This window comes from Tympanuchus pallidicinctus, unplaced genomic scaffold, assembly GCF_026119805.1.
Source record: "Tympanuchus pallidicinctus isolate F22 unplaced genomic scaffold, pur_lepc_1.0 scaffold8, whole genome shotgun sequence".
In the NCBI taxonomy this organism is placed as follows: Eukaryota; Metazoa; Chordata; class Aves; order Galliformes; family Phasianidae; genus Tympanuchus; species Tympanuchus pallidicinctus.
This window is the reverse complement of record NW_026294802.1, coordinates 52,957,078-52,973,586: the sequence shown is the minus strand read 5'-3', so window position 1 is coordinate 52,973,586 and position 16,509 is coordinate 52,957,078. Positions and strand designations below refer to the sequence as shown.

At 50.9% G+C, this 16,509-nt stretch overlaps 1 long non-coding RNA gene across 2 annotated transcripts; it reads right to left on the bottom strand.

Moving 5' to 3' along the window:
- Positions 1-3,131: 3,131 nt before the first annotated feature.
- Positions 3,132-14,996, bottom strand: LOC128073321 (uncharacterized). Of its 2 annotated transcripts, XR_008202670.1 has the most exons (5): positions 14,102-14,996; positions 13,513-13,605; positions 11,418-11,622; positions 7,445-9,945; positions 3,132-6,821 (listed from the first exon to the last, which is right to left on the bottom strand). It is a non-coding gene; the product is annotated as an uncharacterized LOC128073321 (long non-coding RNA). The 2 variants fall into 2 exon arrangements; XR_008202671.1 differs by lacking the exons at positions 7,445-9,945; positions 13,513-13,605; positions 14,102-14,996 and having other exon boundaries at positions 11,418-12,396.
- Between the last annotated feature and the right edge of the window lie 1,513 nt (positions 14,997-16,509).

Here is a 16,509-nt window from a genome sequence, read left to right as displayed (position 1 = left end):
GCTCCCCACGATGGATGCCCCGTGCCCCCCATGCTACCCAAACACCCGCATGTTGTGTGCTGCCTCGAGAGGAGAGGAGCTTGCAGGAATCCCCGGCATCTGCAGCCTCTCCCCAGGGCGCTGCTGGGGAGGATCTGCCAACAGACACCAGGGTTTCTGCAGCCCAGGGGCTTGGCGAGAGCCAGGAGGAGAGGCAGAGCATCCAAAGCCCAGGGGCTCACATGGCACAGTGTGTGTTCCATCTCACCAGCCCCCCAGGTTTTCCATTTGCAGCAGAAGCCAGGTCTGAGGGAAAGAGTACAGCTACCACCTTAGGCATAGGCAAGCAGGGAACACCAAGAAATGCCTCGTATTTCAGTCCCAAGCAGTCTCACACATTTGGGATTGATTAAATAATTACAAAACCCTCATCTGTTTCTATTCATATCAATAAAACCAGAAATGACAATAAACCTATTTGCTGCAAACATCACCTCTGGGCTAGCTCTATACAGAAACACACTTTCTGCTCGGATACCACTATGGTCCTTTGGCCAAAATCTCTCAGCAGACACAACCAGGCCATGCTTCCCAACCCAGGCCATCAGCATTTTTGCTGCCCTGGAGAACCACATCGCTGAGATGTCATTTGGGACGGAGTCACCCAATCCTGCAGCCCCTGCAGGAACCCAATCCTGCATTCCTGCAGCTGCTGATGCATTTTTAGGACCACAGCACCGAGTCCCCAAGGTTAAGTTGCATGGGAAAGAGAGAAAGTGCCCCTCTCCACTCTTGTCCTTAAGGCGGTGGGGGTGGTGATGGAAACTGGCGGTGCTGGGTGGGGATGCAGAGAGGTGTTGGCAGCAATACCTTCATCATGGAAAAGTCTCTGATTTCCCAGGCAAATGCAAGAGCCACAGAAGCTGGAACCACCTTTCCCTAAAGCCTTTCCCCAACCCCTGCAGGCACAGAGGGAATGGGGTCTGTGCAATGGGTTGGGGGGGAAACAGCCCAGCCCTGAGGCAGCTCCCAGCTCCACACCCAGCCCAGGACACAGCAGGACCCCCACAGGGGAAAACTGCTCCTCCTCGCCTAAGGTGCTCACAGAAAGTGATTTGTCACATGTGCCTGTTTGCTTCCAAAATAAATCTCCCTTAAAGGCAGGTAAATCTCAGGCTGGATCTGTTAGATACCCTAATGTGGCATTAAGCTGAAGTTAAGGTTATATTCCTCCAGGGATGCCAGATGGGATTTGCTTTCCTTGAAGACAGGACACGTATTTCAACTCTAATGGGTTGATGGAGCCCCTTTTATCTTGTAAATATGAATGAGGAAGGGGGAGCTATTAAATAAATGGAGGGGTTTTACCTGAGCCTTTTTCCCTGTCATCGGTTTGGACTGTGTTAAAGATCTTTGTTTTCTCGGTGGAAAACTCGCTCAATCATTCAGAAAGGAACTAAATGCCTTTTGAGAACATAACCTTTATTTTCCAGATAAATGGCTCACTCTGAGCAATTTGCATGTGGGAAGCTAGCATACAGTGCAGTAAATACATATATATATATATATATTTAAAACCCAATAGCAATGTAGGTCACGGTACAAACATCAACTGCTGAGATGACTTCTCTGGGGCTGGAAAGTTAGGGAGCTCAAGGCAATTCAAAAGGATGGGGAGCTTTTATGCAGCAGATCTGCATAGGGCTGAGCGGAGGGATGGATCTACATCATCTCAGTCTAACCAAATAAATGAAGCCCACCAACCCCACTCTGCCACCTTCATCCCCAGGGCTGGGTTTACAGTCCCATCACAGCCACTCTATCTTTCCCCCAAGCTCTCTCCACCACTGGTCCCTGACACCTATCACACAGATCCAGTGGCACTTGGTCATCACTGCCCCAGCACTGTGATTCCATGGCCACATCAATGGCACAGGGACGAGCCACCACTCCCAGAGACTCCAGCAACAGGATTCCCTACAGCACTCAACTCAGTGCCTCCCACAACAGCTCCTCACCTCCCGTATAAGCATTTGCCTGCTGGGAATGGACCCATTTGCCCAACCCAGAAATACTCCCAGACCTCCATGGCTATGCAGACCCCAGTCTGAAAGCCACCACCACCTCCTGCGAGGTAGGAAAGGACCTGCAAGGCATTCCCTCTCTCAGCACTTCCCTGCTATTGCAGTGGGCAGAGCTGCAGCCCTGGGAAAGGCACTGGGAGCCGCCGCCAGCAGCTGCAGCACGATGCCAACTCCAGCTGCTTGTTAATTATGGTAACATGTTGTCTCATGTACGCACCTCCGCGAAGACGCTGTATTAGCTTGATAAGTATTTAACACTTGGCACAGGGGGGGATTTCCACTTAGCATCCAGCAGGGCTGAGCAGCAGGGAGGCAAGGTGGCACGAGCAGGGCACTGGGAGAGGGCAGGGCAGGAGGCGGCAGGTTCTGGCAGCGGTGGGGACTGAGCCTTGCATGGGCTGGGTTAGCGCTGCTGGCGATGGGGCTGTGTGGGATCCCAGCTTTTGTAGCCTCCTGCCACCACGCTTCGTGCTCAGAGCTGCCTCTGCACAAAGCCCAGACTGCTCTAAGCTTAATCCGTCTTGCAAACGGGTATTGTCATCGCCGGTGCCTTTCTTCAGCAGGCTTTTCTTGTTGGCTCTGCATGGCTGGCCGCTGTGTAGCTCCCGTTGTGCTGATGGCAGGAGAACCACACAAACACGTGTTCAGGTCCAACGTGCTGCTCGCGAGACATCTTCATCTGCAGAGCTGCCTGCCTGTGCTGAGCCACGGGAAAATGAGCCAGAGGTATTCCTGTGGTCCAAGGAAATTTCCCTCCTACATGACCAATTCTGGGCAGGGCTGGGGATGATCAGACCGTCCTCATCTCCAGGGCTCATCACAGCCCCCCAGAGCCAATCCGCCATGCTCTCCCCACACCTTACATGGGGCTGCAGACAGCACAGCAGCACCATCTCCCCTCTTCATTAGTAGGTTGCAATGGCCTCTTCCAAAGGTCTGAATGCAGATAGATCTTTTTTTTTTCCCCTGAATCAAGATCAGTAATTATGAGTCAGTGTTAGCACAGAGCCGGTGAGTCAGGCACAAAAGCATTTTTCCCTCTCACCCTCCAGGTCTAAGGTACATCACTCGCCTGAGCCTCCCGTGTGTGGTCTTCATTCAGGGCTTTCACAAACATCATTAGCAATCCATGAGCGAGTTCAGCAACAACCCACAGCCAACGCTGCCACCTCCTCTTCAGCACCTGGGAAATACACAGGTGGTCCCCACCTGCTCTGTGACAGGGATGCAGAGCAGAAATTTCAGCCTTTCCTACAGAGCTCTCCTCACTTTCAGGTTGGCAGCCAATGCCCAGTGTCATGGTGAGCATTGGCCCCAAAGGTGTCCAAGCCCAATGCATCCCCAGCACCTGGCTCTAGCAAAAAGGGCTGCAGGCACACTGGTGCCCTTTCTCTTCAGCAGGATGGTACCCAACAGTCTGCATGTCCCCAGCTCCAGAATCCTGCTTCTCAAATACCACAAGCCCCTGTCCCACAGCCAGGGGAGGGATCTGAGCTGGGGACACAGCCCAGCCCAGCAGCGCAGACCCCCAGCAGCCCATTCCTCCCTCCCAGCTGCACACCCCAGAGCTCCCCTGCACAGATGTGCACTTACTTGCCTTTGAGCTCTGGTGGGTTACTAGAGGGTGCATATTGCCTGCCCGCTCCCTTTGATGCCGGACTCATCTCCTTACCCATCTCTGCTCCTTACATCTCTATGGAATTTAACTGCATCCTTCCCATTGATGGCTGCCCGCCTTGTGCCAGAGCAAGGACGCTGCCCAGCACCAAGCACCAGAGCTACGCATGCATGGGAGGACCCCATATGTTCATTATTTGGGCTAGCTCAGAAGCAAAAAATAACATGAGAAGGAGCTGTCAGCCTCCAGCTCTGCACCGAGGAGATGAGCCCAGCGGACGCATTTGCTTTCTTTTCCTCAAAGCACGCAAAACCCCAACAAAACAGACTTTGTTTACAGCCCGTCCTGTAAACCGCTTAAGCAGTCGGAGATGAGCTGAAAGCTTAGACACGCCGTAGAGTTACAGCCAGATGTGGTTTCCAATGGCTGAGTTAGGCACCTCGGAAACTCGAGGTTTATTAATGAAGGTGCCCGCTGAACCATAACGGGTGCTGTAATTACCTGGCTCCGGGCAGCAGGCAGTGCTGCTGCAGCCAACCATGCGCCCGGCCGAGTGGACACAGCATCTCCTGGAGGTGAGCGAGGAGGTGAAGGTCATTCCCCATGTTGACAGCTCTACAGCTTGGGTGGATGGCTGGGGGGAGATAAGGGAGCCTGAGGGTCACAGCTGATAAGAGATGAAAAGGCTCTGGGGGTGAGGAATAATGGTGTGTGAAGGGCGATGCTCTGCTCCTGGTGACAGCGCTGGGTCTGAGGATGGTCAACCAGCGACTGGGACACAGCGCAAGGTGGGAGCTGGGCCTTCCCCAGTTCAGACCAATGGGAGGAGCTCCTTCCCAAGCCCTGCATCACAAGGGCTGGTGCATAGATGGACGCCGATGCCCCAACCACCAAGCATCCCCTGCAGGGAGGAAACAACAGCAAGCAAATGAAGCTACATATACCCAAGAGCCTGCAGTAAAAGGAGAAGGGGCCACAGGGCCCTGCAGGGGGACAGGTGAACCCATGTGTCCTCCCCATCTCCACTGCATGGCCCCAAGGGCTGAAGCTATCGCCTCACCAAGGAGGCACTGCCTGGGAGCTTTTCACACCTGATTTTGTCTCTTGAAGTTTCACACCAGTGAATAACTGTGACCTCGGGAGGGGAGTGCATTGGCTGTATTTCCCAAATATCAGCAAATTGTGTGAGAGAAAGAGATATGCTAAGGGGGCAGGCTGCTCAAGCCATTACCATCCTTCTTAGTACCACTTAACTGAACCGTTAAAAAGATCCAGGGCTCCCAAAGACAATTAAGCTCAGGGGAAGCCATAAATCTCAATAAACATCAGGCCAAGTTTTCTTCACTGCTTGAAACAACAGATATAATTTCATTGGTTACTGAGCTCATGCTCCCAAAGGGATTTCAGATAAAAAGCCACTTATTCAAAACACCAAACCCAGGCTTCTCCTGTCTCTCAGGCTACCATGGGGTCAGATTTCCCAGCATGGGAACATGCGCCCCGCGGTCTGCAGAGGTGGAGCTCTGACTGCAGCAAACCTCTGCAGATTTATGATGTCTGCAGCACGGTGCTGTGACCCAGCAGTGGGGTCAGCAGCCGGCACCTGCGCTCAGGTGGCCCTGCTTGGATGCACAGGCTGCTGCTGGAAACAGCCTGCTGCTTGCAAAGCCTGCTCTGGTCCGCACGCTTGTTCCTATGGGCTGAGGTCTTGCATGGGCACAGCTACAGCCTAGAGGACACGGTGCTTTGCCAAGCCAGGTGCAACCTGTTGAAATGAGATAGCTGTCCCAGAGCACATCAGCTCTCCTTGCTGTTCTAGGGGAAAACTGGCAGCTTATCCCCGCGCTGGTCACCCAGCCTATGGCCAACACCTCTTATCCATATGTTTCCCTATACAGATATCATTGTGCCTGAGGTCCGTGTCAAGGCAGCACACGACAGCCTGCATGCCAGCCTTGCTATTTTTTACCAACAGCTTTTGCATCTGCAGGGCTGGGCCCTTGGCTCTGAAAGCTCCCTGCAAGGTCGCTCTATTCACCAAGTGCAGCTTCTTTGTGCTTTGATTTAAGTTCTTGCGTGCTTCTTGTATTGATTTCTCTCAGATGTATTTTATGGGGAATAAGCACTCAAACCAGAAGGCCAAGACCTCCCGCCTTGTGCGCAGCATGGTAATGGATGAGCTCCTTCTCACGCTCCCTCCTTCCCTCCCCACTTCTCTCACCTTTTACTTAATCTGAATCCAAAAGCACTGGGGTGAAGGATGGCCAAGGCACAGTCACGTGAAGCTTCTCTGCTCTGGGTACTCAGCACTGAGCCAAGCAGGGCACGGCGCAGCTGCAAGCAGGAGGGCTCACTGCTCAGGCTGCAGATGGTTTCCCCTTGCAGAGATGAGGGCGATCACCTCCTGGCACCCCAAGAACCCAGGGAAGAATCCACCTTCTGAAATCCCAAATCCAGCCCACTGAAATAACCATACTGTGATGAAGACGAGGAATTCAAACGTTGTGCAATACTCTTCCATCTGACGTCATGAGCTGAGCTGAGGAGCTGGGGTTTGGAAGGCAGCCTTCCCTCTGTACACAGGAGGAATAAAAACATTATTATTGTCTTTCTCAGTGAACTGCAAAGCCTGTTTTTAAATGAAACTTGAGCTCCCCATCTCATCACGTGCTTCCAGGAGCTGGAGCTTTCTGAAGACCAAATACTTTGAAACTCTGGATAAGACCATTAGAGTTGCTTAATTTCCTTTATGTCCATCTGTTTCAGTTCAGCTCGGTTGCTTCTGTCCCAGACAAGACATTTGGCTCTTCCAAATAAATCTTATAGCCCATTTGGATTAAAGACTTTCTGATGCAGCCTCTGAATATAATCCCTCTGATTTGCATCTCAAAGAAATTGAGTTAAAACCAAGTGAGAACCATACCCAGAGTGCTTGGAATTGCTGGGGGACGCGATGCGCTCGTGAGGTCCCATATGGATAATGGCACTTTTGTTTTTGATTTATCCTGAACTGCCCCGCTCCTATGGCTGTGGTCACACCAGCACGCTGCAGGACTTCCAAAGCACACAGAGTGAGAACATAACTGACTGCTCCTGCTGTTGTCCAAAGCTTGAGTTTTGCACCCGAGAAACTGAGAAGGCTGCAGAGAAAGCGTGAGACACACTTAGGAAGTGTGGGACAGCAGATCTCCCCGTAGCGACAGCAGAGGGTGAATGATGACTAACATTGGAGCTGAGTCAGGTTCAGTGCCATTCTGCTCATCAGCTCCTAATAGGTACTTTGCTCATCTTCAGAGGCAGCACCGACAGCAGTCTCAGCAGTGCTCTCTCCTATGGCTGCTCAGTGCCTGGTGCTGGGAACCTTATCATGTTTTTGTGCAGGAGAGCTCGGGTCACGGGATGCCTGGGTGCTATTCCTGGCAGTAACACAGCTCCCTCCACCCCAGGCAAACCCTTCCCCCTTTTCACGTCCCACAGTGCCTGCCTAAGAAACAGCCTTGTGAGATGCTGGAACCCCCAGATCCCCACTGTTACCTCCCATTCTGTTGGATGGGAAGCCAAGTCACAGTGCAGGTAGGTGGCACAGGTACCACCAGCCCCACGTCAGAAGGCACTGGATACAAGCAGGAATCCTAGGCAGTAGGACAAAACAGACACCCACACTCCTCATAATGACAATAATTAATCACGGGGAAGGAGAGAACAGCACTGCCCCAGCCTGAACCCTCACCCAGAAAGCCCTCATTTTCCCCCACTCTTTCACCACAGAGCAGCTCTAGCCAAGCTGACCCAGCACAGACCACCACCCTCCTCCTGCCACCACCTCAGCCCTAGAGACATTACAGAGCCATTAAAAGCCAAATTCATTTCCACAGCTGAAACCAACCGCCCGTAATACAGTATTTTTTGCAGCTGTGGTTCAGCATGGCACCTGAGAGCTGTGAGGTTAATGACACGGGGCTGTCAGCAGCCTTAATTATATTCCCATTTTTCCAGCCCCTGATTAGCTTTAGAGCTCATCTGGTGTCAGAAATTTGGTGCCTAAGCTTTGACAAAAGTGTTTCATTATTACTTAATAAATGGGTAAAGAGGGAGTGCGTGTATTTAAGCTCTGCCTCGTTAAAGCTGCTTTTTTTTATTATTATTTAACCTCACCAAAGCTCCCTACCTGGCTGGGAGCCCCATACTGGGATGCTGGGGGGGATTCAGCCCCATTATCCTCTCCCCAGACCTGGCTCCATAACCCCCATGAATGCGCCCTGTTTTGCTGGGAGCCTGCTGCTCCCCATCAGCCAACGGCCAATTAATAAGGATCATTTATTACTGTTATATCGCCTCTAAAGCAGGCCAGGTGTTTGCATAAAAAAAAATATATATATAAAAATCAAGAGATTTAAAAATAATAATAATAAAAGCACAAGCTTTACATCAAAGCCCTGAATGGCTTAAAATCTAAAGCAGAGCTTAGGTTGTTCTCCACATTCAATTTCCTCCAGCCCTCAGCACAGTTAATTAATTTGAATATTAATAATAGTGGTGAGAAGGGCCCTGAATCTTTTTCTCCTTCCCCATTGCAGACCTCGCCGTGCCTCAAAGGGGTGCCCAATTCCTGGATATTTGCCCCCAGAATCCTTGCAGCTCTCAGCCTGCGCCTTTTTTGCTTTGCAGGAAATTCCTAGAGTGAAATCAGGGCAAAACCATCCTCTCAGCACTCAGGATTTCAGCTGGCTCTGCTCTCAGGGCTGGGTGAGATGTGGGAAATCAGCGCATTGCTCTCCAGCATCGTGAGTTGGATGCACCCTTCCACCTGATGCAGCTCCCAAAGCCCCTCCTGGGTTTGTGGGCTCCTGCAGCAGCATTCTCACTCTTCTGTGAGGTTGGGAGCACAGGGCTGCCCCACAGGGCTAGATTTATGGCCCTGCTGTATTTCAGTCCCTCTGGGCTTGGCCATTTCCATGGCGGCTGCTGGAGATCAAGGCTGCTCTCGATGACGGCATCCTTGACCTGTGATCAAGCTGAAGCCAACGGAAGTTTCCAGCAACATAAGCCACTTAATGTTTAACTTCTGTGGTAGCTTCTGGAGACTGATATGATATAATTTTGGCTCTGCAAAGACAGCTTAGCTCAAGGGAGTGGACTGCAAATCATTAGCAGGACTGTTCTCACCCCAGCTCCTTGCTTTTAATTGCTGAGCAAAGCGGCATGAAGCATTCCCAGAGAGGAGCTGCAACCACATGAAATCTGCCTCATTTGTAGCTTCATTCCAGCACAGCTACATGTGATGGAAGTCAGGCTGATATTAACAGGGCCACATCCCAGGTCCGCAGTGATGGTGGGGATGGAACCGGGGTCAGAACTCATCTAGAGCCCAAAGACGGATGAGGAGCAATGACTTCTAATTGACAGAAGCACCACCCAAGCAGGAGGGATGGGATATTTTCTGCACAGCCTCCACTGCCACATGCTGTGCTCAGCACCTCTGGCAGCCCACAGAATTGACCTCAGCTCCCCATCCATACGGTGAGTCCTCATGTGGGGACAGACACTGTCTGTGTGCTCTGCAGGGCTGTGCTGAAGGGCGAGCATGGGGCTGGCTGTGCTGAGCCCTCCCAGCCTAATAACCACATTAATTAGAGCACACGGCCCCTTCTTCCCACTGTAAATCTCCATTAGCCATAAACTGGATGGGCCATAAAAGGGAGTTTACGACAAACTCACAAGGCGATACGTGTTTGGATCCTTAGCTCCGTTGCAGTTGGTAATAAAGCCTTCTTTTATTGGAGCATATACTCTGCCCTCAAGATAACATACAAGGCCCAGGGCTCCTCAAAGACATGATGCAAAGCCATTTGTTGCACTTTGATTTGCTGCAAAGCTATACAGAGGTAGGAGAGCAGAGGGAGGCGGCCAACAGGCTTCAGCTCTGCCTGTCCCAAACCACCACAGCACGCAGCATGGCAGGGTGAGAGCCTCTGTAGTGCTACATCATAAACATAGCAGGGGGCAAACTCTAGTGAACAGCTTAAAAAACTGCTTGAGATTGATAAAAACACAGACAGAAACCTGCCCTGTGAGAAGTCAGCTCTCAGAGAGTGATAGGTCGGGGTGCTGTGATGGAGGGGGTTAATGGTTAAGCTTCTGTTTTTGTTTATGAGTCTGGAGCAGATAGTGCTTCACGTCATCAAAATAGGTGCAGACTCTTTGAGGAGCATAAGGGCCAGGCCTGGAGGAGATCTGTAGGCATCAAAGTCCTAGGCAGGGCATCTGGAAAAAAAAAGGACCAAAAAAAAAGAAAAGGAAGTGAGGAAAGATGAATACCTGCAGCTGGTGGGGTGCCTGGGCACCAGCCCATGGGGTACCTGGGCACCACACATTGTCCTCTCCCCTGCTTCTCTCAGCAACGTTTGTTGGCTGGAGGATAAACATCAGCATTGCCTTGGGTGCAACCCATTCCCTATCTCTGCCCTCCTCCTGGGTGATGCTCTCCTCAAAAAAAGGAACCCAAAGTCCTCAGGCGTGCACTTCCCTTCCAAAGGCAACAGCACACTCGTTAATCCCAGCTCAGTCTGAGGCAGCCGCAGACACCGGTATGAAATCATCGCTTTTATTTAGTTCAGCAGTTAGGTATGATTGTTCTGAACTGCGATTCAACCCTGCTCCCTTCCATCTCCGGCGGTGTTAAAAGTAACAAGTCTATCACCTCTGGAGCCATTTCTCTGTCGCTCGCATCTTGCTGGAGCTGCAGAGTTTTGCTGGAGGGCTTCATCTCTTCCAGACAGCCACCTGTCAATTATCCCTCTGCCCGACAAATAAAATAAGCAGCCGCAGACTGTACACACAATAGCTGTCCCCATGTGTTTGCAGCAGACCTGCTGGAGGAGCTGAGCCGATGTTCCACACACACGGCTCCAGCACTGCAGTCTGGGCTTGCCTGCAAGCTGAACCCCCACACACTGCTGCCTTTATGCTGGAAGATATTTCCATCTGACTGCTAACACAGAAGATTTTGGGGCCAGTGCTGGACCAGCATTCAGTGTGATCAGACCTGGGAGGGACCTGCCCTGATTCCTGGTGGCAGCACCACTCCATGGTTCTTCATGGCTCTATTCCTGACTAACCATGATGGGTAGGTTTGTATTCATACACATGTGTAATTTCCCTTTTGTCCTTACACATATTGCTTTCTAACATGGGCACAGGCACTTTCCATACACCAGCTCTTCCTCTTCCATTGATTTCCCATTGGTCTCCTCATTCCAACGACCTGTGATGGATGGAGACACGATGGATGAATGGATGGAGCACCAGCCCTGCTGATCTCATGTCCCACAGCTACGTCTTCCAAGCCATCACCTTGACATCCTCAGAATCTCTCTCTGACCCAGTGTAGCAATCACTAGGGTTCATCTGGGACATCAGCAGGTCTATGAGTGATTCCACAAAGCCTGGACCCCACACTTCCAAATTCCCATAGAATCATAGAATATCTCAAGTTGGAAGGGACCCGTAAGAATCATCGAGTCCAACTCCTTATGGAAAGCTCCAAAACCACCCTGCACTACCTGCTGTGCTTGGCCTCATCTAGGACAGCTCTCCATGTGCTCCCCATTTAGATCCTTTCCCAGCCAGGTCTACAAGCCTCGAACTTCAAGGAAGAAAAATAGAATCATTAAGGTTGGAAAAGACCTCTAAGATCCCCATGTCCATCCTCAACCCACCCCACCATGCTCACTAACCTCAGTGCCACATCTCCATGGCTCTGGAACACCTCCAGGGACCAGGACTCCATCACTCCCTGGGCAGTTCCAAAGCATTACCACTCTTCCAGAGAATAAATTTTTCCAACCTGAGGAGCTGGAAGGCTTCACGAGCACTGAAGCCCCAGGTCTGGCTTTTTAAAGATGAATATTCCACTGAGAAATTAGTCATTGTTTTTTGTGGCTGTTTTACAGAGACAGAAAAGAAACTGATGTAACAGCAGACGGCTCTGAGAAAGCTGTCTGAGCAACACACCTTGCCCCTCTCTGAGGCACCCATCCCACTCCTCCGACTCCTGCAGAGAGCCTCACGTGGCCATGGGGCTCCCAAGGGAGTGGGGAGGCCAAACAGATCAAGCTGGGAGCCTGCAGCCAAGCCTGGATGAGACTTTGGTCTCTCTTTTCAGCCCTATGCCACTGCCGTGCTGCTCCTGCTACCGAGTGCCTGGCAGTCACAGGGCCATAACAAACATTACTCATCCCCATCCAGAGCTTACCAGCTTCCAGCAGTCACACATGACGCATGTGTTTACCACCAGTGGGAGGGTTTTATATATATCTATATGCTTTTACTGCAGTAAGAGTCCCTGTTTCTGAGGGCAGAGGAATTATTACCCGACGCTTTCATGGTATAACAAAGAGCATATGTTGTACCCAGCATAAATTTAGCTTCTGATCTGATGAGCAAGATTATTTTTTTCCCCCCCTTCTCTGCCTCTAAATGTACAGATGAGTGCTCGCATTCGTCCCTAATGGCAGTGAGGAAAGGGAATGCTCAGAGCAAGCAGCACACGCACACAAACACATGCACAGAGCTAGAAAAACACCCCGGGTTTCTAAATCTACCCAGCAATCCCACAGTAATCTGCTCAGTCGTAGTCACAAATATAACTCAGGGACAATAAATAAGCTAACGGGAGTTAAATTAGTTCAGCTCCTTAACCTTTGGACGGATCAATCCCTGCGTTATCTCGTTTCTCCCCAGCCCCTCTCCATCCCCCACACCTTGTCCCCTCCCTCTTTGCACTGTGTTGGTGCCAGGCAGTGGGCAGACACACAAGGAGGTGGCAGAGAGCCGGGACACAGCAGAACAGTGCTGCAGAGAGGTGTATCACTAACCACTTCCTTTCTGAAAACAGTGTGTGTGTGTAGAAGCAGCAGCAGGGTTCACTACCTGCTGGCATCCCGTGCCTTGCAGGGCTCTCAGACCCATCAGATGGATGCAGTTGGAGTACATGTGAGGAAAATCCCAAATTTAAAAAGGGCCCAAAGGAGCAATTTGCAAACGGTCCTCAGTTCCCACAGTCAGCATAGGATGCTCAGCCCTTGCAGAGGGCTTTGAGCTCCTGAATTTCCCTCTCAGGCAGCTGGGAATTGCATCCCCTGGGTGTCCACAGGGAGGGATCTGTGTGCGCCCAGCCTGTGTGGACCAGCAGGCTGCTTGTCAGCTCTTCCTGCCCCTTGCTGTGACTCATTCTGTGAATGAAAACACACCCATGGGGAAAGTATGAGCATCTGAACGAGATGCCAGCCAGCAGACACTGCACTGGAAGGAGGCGGGCAGGTAATGCGCACATCTCAGTGCATCCTGACAGCACGCACACCACCCAGGTGGCAGAAGGTTTTCCCCTTCGAGCCTCTCAAGAATGGGGCAACTCCAGCATCACCCCTGCTGCCATCTCACAGCCCTTCCCAAGGGAGTGACACTGCTATCTCCCTTCTGTGGGACCACAGAGGCTGTCTCTGAGCAAGGAAAAAGAAGCTGCTTTCCAGTCCTCCACCCCCAGAAGATGAGTTGGAGGAAATTAACAGTGATGCACAACTGAAAAAATTGAACGGTTAGAGGGAGTTCAAAGCTGAGCCAGTCTTGAGACATCTGCACACCACATGCCAGGCTGAGAAAAGTGCTCATAAATCCTTCCAGGCTGGCACCGATGGAAGGGAGCTCAGAGCACTCAACCCAACTGGGAGAATTCCCAGTGCTTCTGTTCTGAGACGGCTGAAAACTCCATGGAAAGGCACAAGTGAGGGAAGGAAAGCAGCTCAGTAGGAAACATTGAGTCATCCCAGTTACCTTGGTTTTATAAATGGTTACTGTTCCAGTTAGCAGAATGTCGTGTCCATTGAAAAGTGCATTTCATGATTCAAACACAGATTTCCAGCAAACCTGGGGATGACAGGATAAGCATGATATGAGTCTTTGTACAATAGGAAGGCAGCTGTGAACTAACATGGTAGAAAAAAACAGAGCCCAGCTTCCTGGAGGAAAGCCCATTCTTCCAATAAAAGTGAAGGAACCTGCACTGGGTGAAAAATGTCAATCCCCTTTAACAGAGATCAATAAGGCAATGGGATCGGTCTGCTCACACCAGCTGCCACTGATCTATAGCTGTTTGCAGAAGCTTTCATTCTGCTTGTCTTTACAACTTGGCTAATAGGAAAAACTTCACAGTGTTAAAAAGAAAAGTGAGTGAACGACCCAGGAATCAAAAGTGGAGGAGCTTTGCAGCTGAGTGGCCTCAAGATGCTGCACGCTGGAGGTGCCAACCAGGCAGCAACCCAATAGTAAGGTCCCAGGATGCAGCAAGTGAGGATTTGCTCAATTGCAACAGCCATGAATACAGAAATAAAGAAAACAAAAATAAAGGAAAGAAGCTGCTTACCTTCAAAAACCTCAGTGCATAGGGATCTCCAGCAAGAACCCTTACTCCCACTGCCAACCCTTAAGTGAGGTCTGGGCAGGGGTGGATCCTGGCTCCAGCCCTTCTGGCCACTCAGTGCATTGAATGCACCTGAGCTGCCCTGGGTTGGCCCTGCCTTTCCACCAGGTGCTCAATCACTGCTTCAAGCCCTGACTTAGCATTTCTGCCACAGCTGCCATGCCTAAGCTTTCTCAGTTGCTCTCACTGCAGACGTTGCTTTCTCCCAGAAGAAAGTGGGGCTAAAGGCAACTTGAAGACATGACCTGTGCCTGCCAGGTGGCTGCTCTGCTGGTCTTTGAGTATGGAAATGGCTGGTGGCCTCTAAGTACAACAGCAAGATGCCCAGAGCTCCCACAGAGGAACAGCATGGGAGGAGATGGGGCTGCGTTCTCACAGATAACGACCCCCAGGGACTGCAAATAAACTGTTGGCAGCAGAGTGACCCACAGTATCCCTGGTTCACAACCCCCTCTACTCCACCAAAGAAACCCAAACCAACCCAAATCCGCTCCCAACACCTCAAGCATCACCACTGTCTGGTGACGAGAACCAGAAGCACAAAGCGTGGTTTGGGCTCAGCAGACAGATGGGCAGAAGAATGGGATGGAGCCTGGTGCCCCGGGCATGCTGCATCCATCTCTCTGCAGGAGCCTCCCAGTCTGACACCGCTCATCAGAGCACTCAGTCTGCAGAAGCCCTTCAGAACATAAGGGCTCCCATGGGGATGCTCGAGACCAGACTTTCCTAAAGCGCTCAGCAAACACCTCACGCTCTCTGCTTTTTGGAAACTCTGACACACACAGCTCTCGACACTGCTGTCTCATATACGTATGGCTGACTCAGATAGATATATGGCTGGCTTAGCATACTTCCCTTTCTTCCTCCCCTCCCCCCGGAGTTTTGCATGTCTGAGGCTGTTTCGGATAAAAGATACCAAAAATGAAAATGCATTTGGGATGTCTGGGAACCAAGAAGTCAGACTGCAAGAAAACCAGACAGGGTTAGAGCCCCAAATCCCCGTCTCCTGCCAGCAATCTAAACCCTCTGCTGACTGCAGGTTCCAAGGCTCCATTTGCTCCACGGCAGCAGCAGCAGTAGCTATTTCAGAAGTGTATTCCATCAGCAGTAATGGGTCTTTCCTCATAAGCTGTGTTTTCATAGTAAATCTTCGGTCTTACATTGCATTACAGAGTTCAGCTGCCGCTAATCCTTAAAAACAATTCATTTCCAACTGCAAAGTGCAATAAAGAAAGGATAATCACTATTAATATTAGTTATTGTTATTGATTTCAGCTTTAAAGAATTGATTTTCAGTCCCAGCTGCATTTATGAGTCTCTTTGCTGAAGATGCATACACAGAGCCCACCGCTGTTTTCAGACCCTTGCCCCAGCTCCCGGCCATGGACGTGGTGGGAAGAAGATGGCTCTTCCCTGGTGATGCTGCCACAAACCTGCCCAGATTGGGGACATTGCTTCTGGGGTTGCAGCCCCAAATAATAAAACCCCCTTCTTTTATTCAGTTTCACAACGGAGCAATTCTGTGACTCAGTGCTCCCATGGAGGGGTGGCAAGCAGCCCAAAGTGGAGTCGCTGTGGTTGGAGGGCAGGGGATGCCAACTCCACGGGTTCTATTCTACACATCCATGGCAGCTTCCTACATGCACGCAGAGGAAAGCACGGAGATTAAAAAGAAAAGCATTATTGCTTCCTAACTGTGATTCCTACGATACCACTGAGCCTTCCAAACCCTTCCGGAGCTGTAAATTCAGTTTTAAAGTCTGCTCATGAGGATGGCTCTGCCTGGAACTCCCATTCCACTCGCCTTCACAGCTCCTTCAAAAGACAAATAAATGGCCTTGGGGCAAAGAACCCCCCATGGTGAAAGGGCAGAACCAGGCTCTGCCCCACTGCAGCACTCCCATAGCAATGCATGGGTGCAGTGGGTGCCCCAAAGCAGCTGATATGTGTGATGGGGGGTGCCAAGATGGGAAACAACTGCTGAGAGGAAGAGAGAAATATTTCACTTCCCTCTTTCTAAGGTGAAAACTGGGTGGCTGTTTTCGAATCGATGTCTTGCTTCAGAAGTCACTGAAGTTTTGGTTCGAGGGCATCGATGTTAAGAACCTCAAAAGCAGAAAGGGTTTGGTTTGCAAATCTGGAGAAACCAGAGCCATTAAGGCTGGAAAAGAGCACTAAGGCCATCAAGGCCAACCATCCATGTTTTGTGTCAATGTCAGCGGGCTTGCAGTGGAAAGGTTTCCAACACATGGCTTTGGAAAGACATTCTGGAAGCTGTTTCCATCCCTGCCGACCTGCAGCCAACCCTACTCTTCCCTCCTGTTGTTTGGAAGAGAGACATTAAAGAAAGT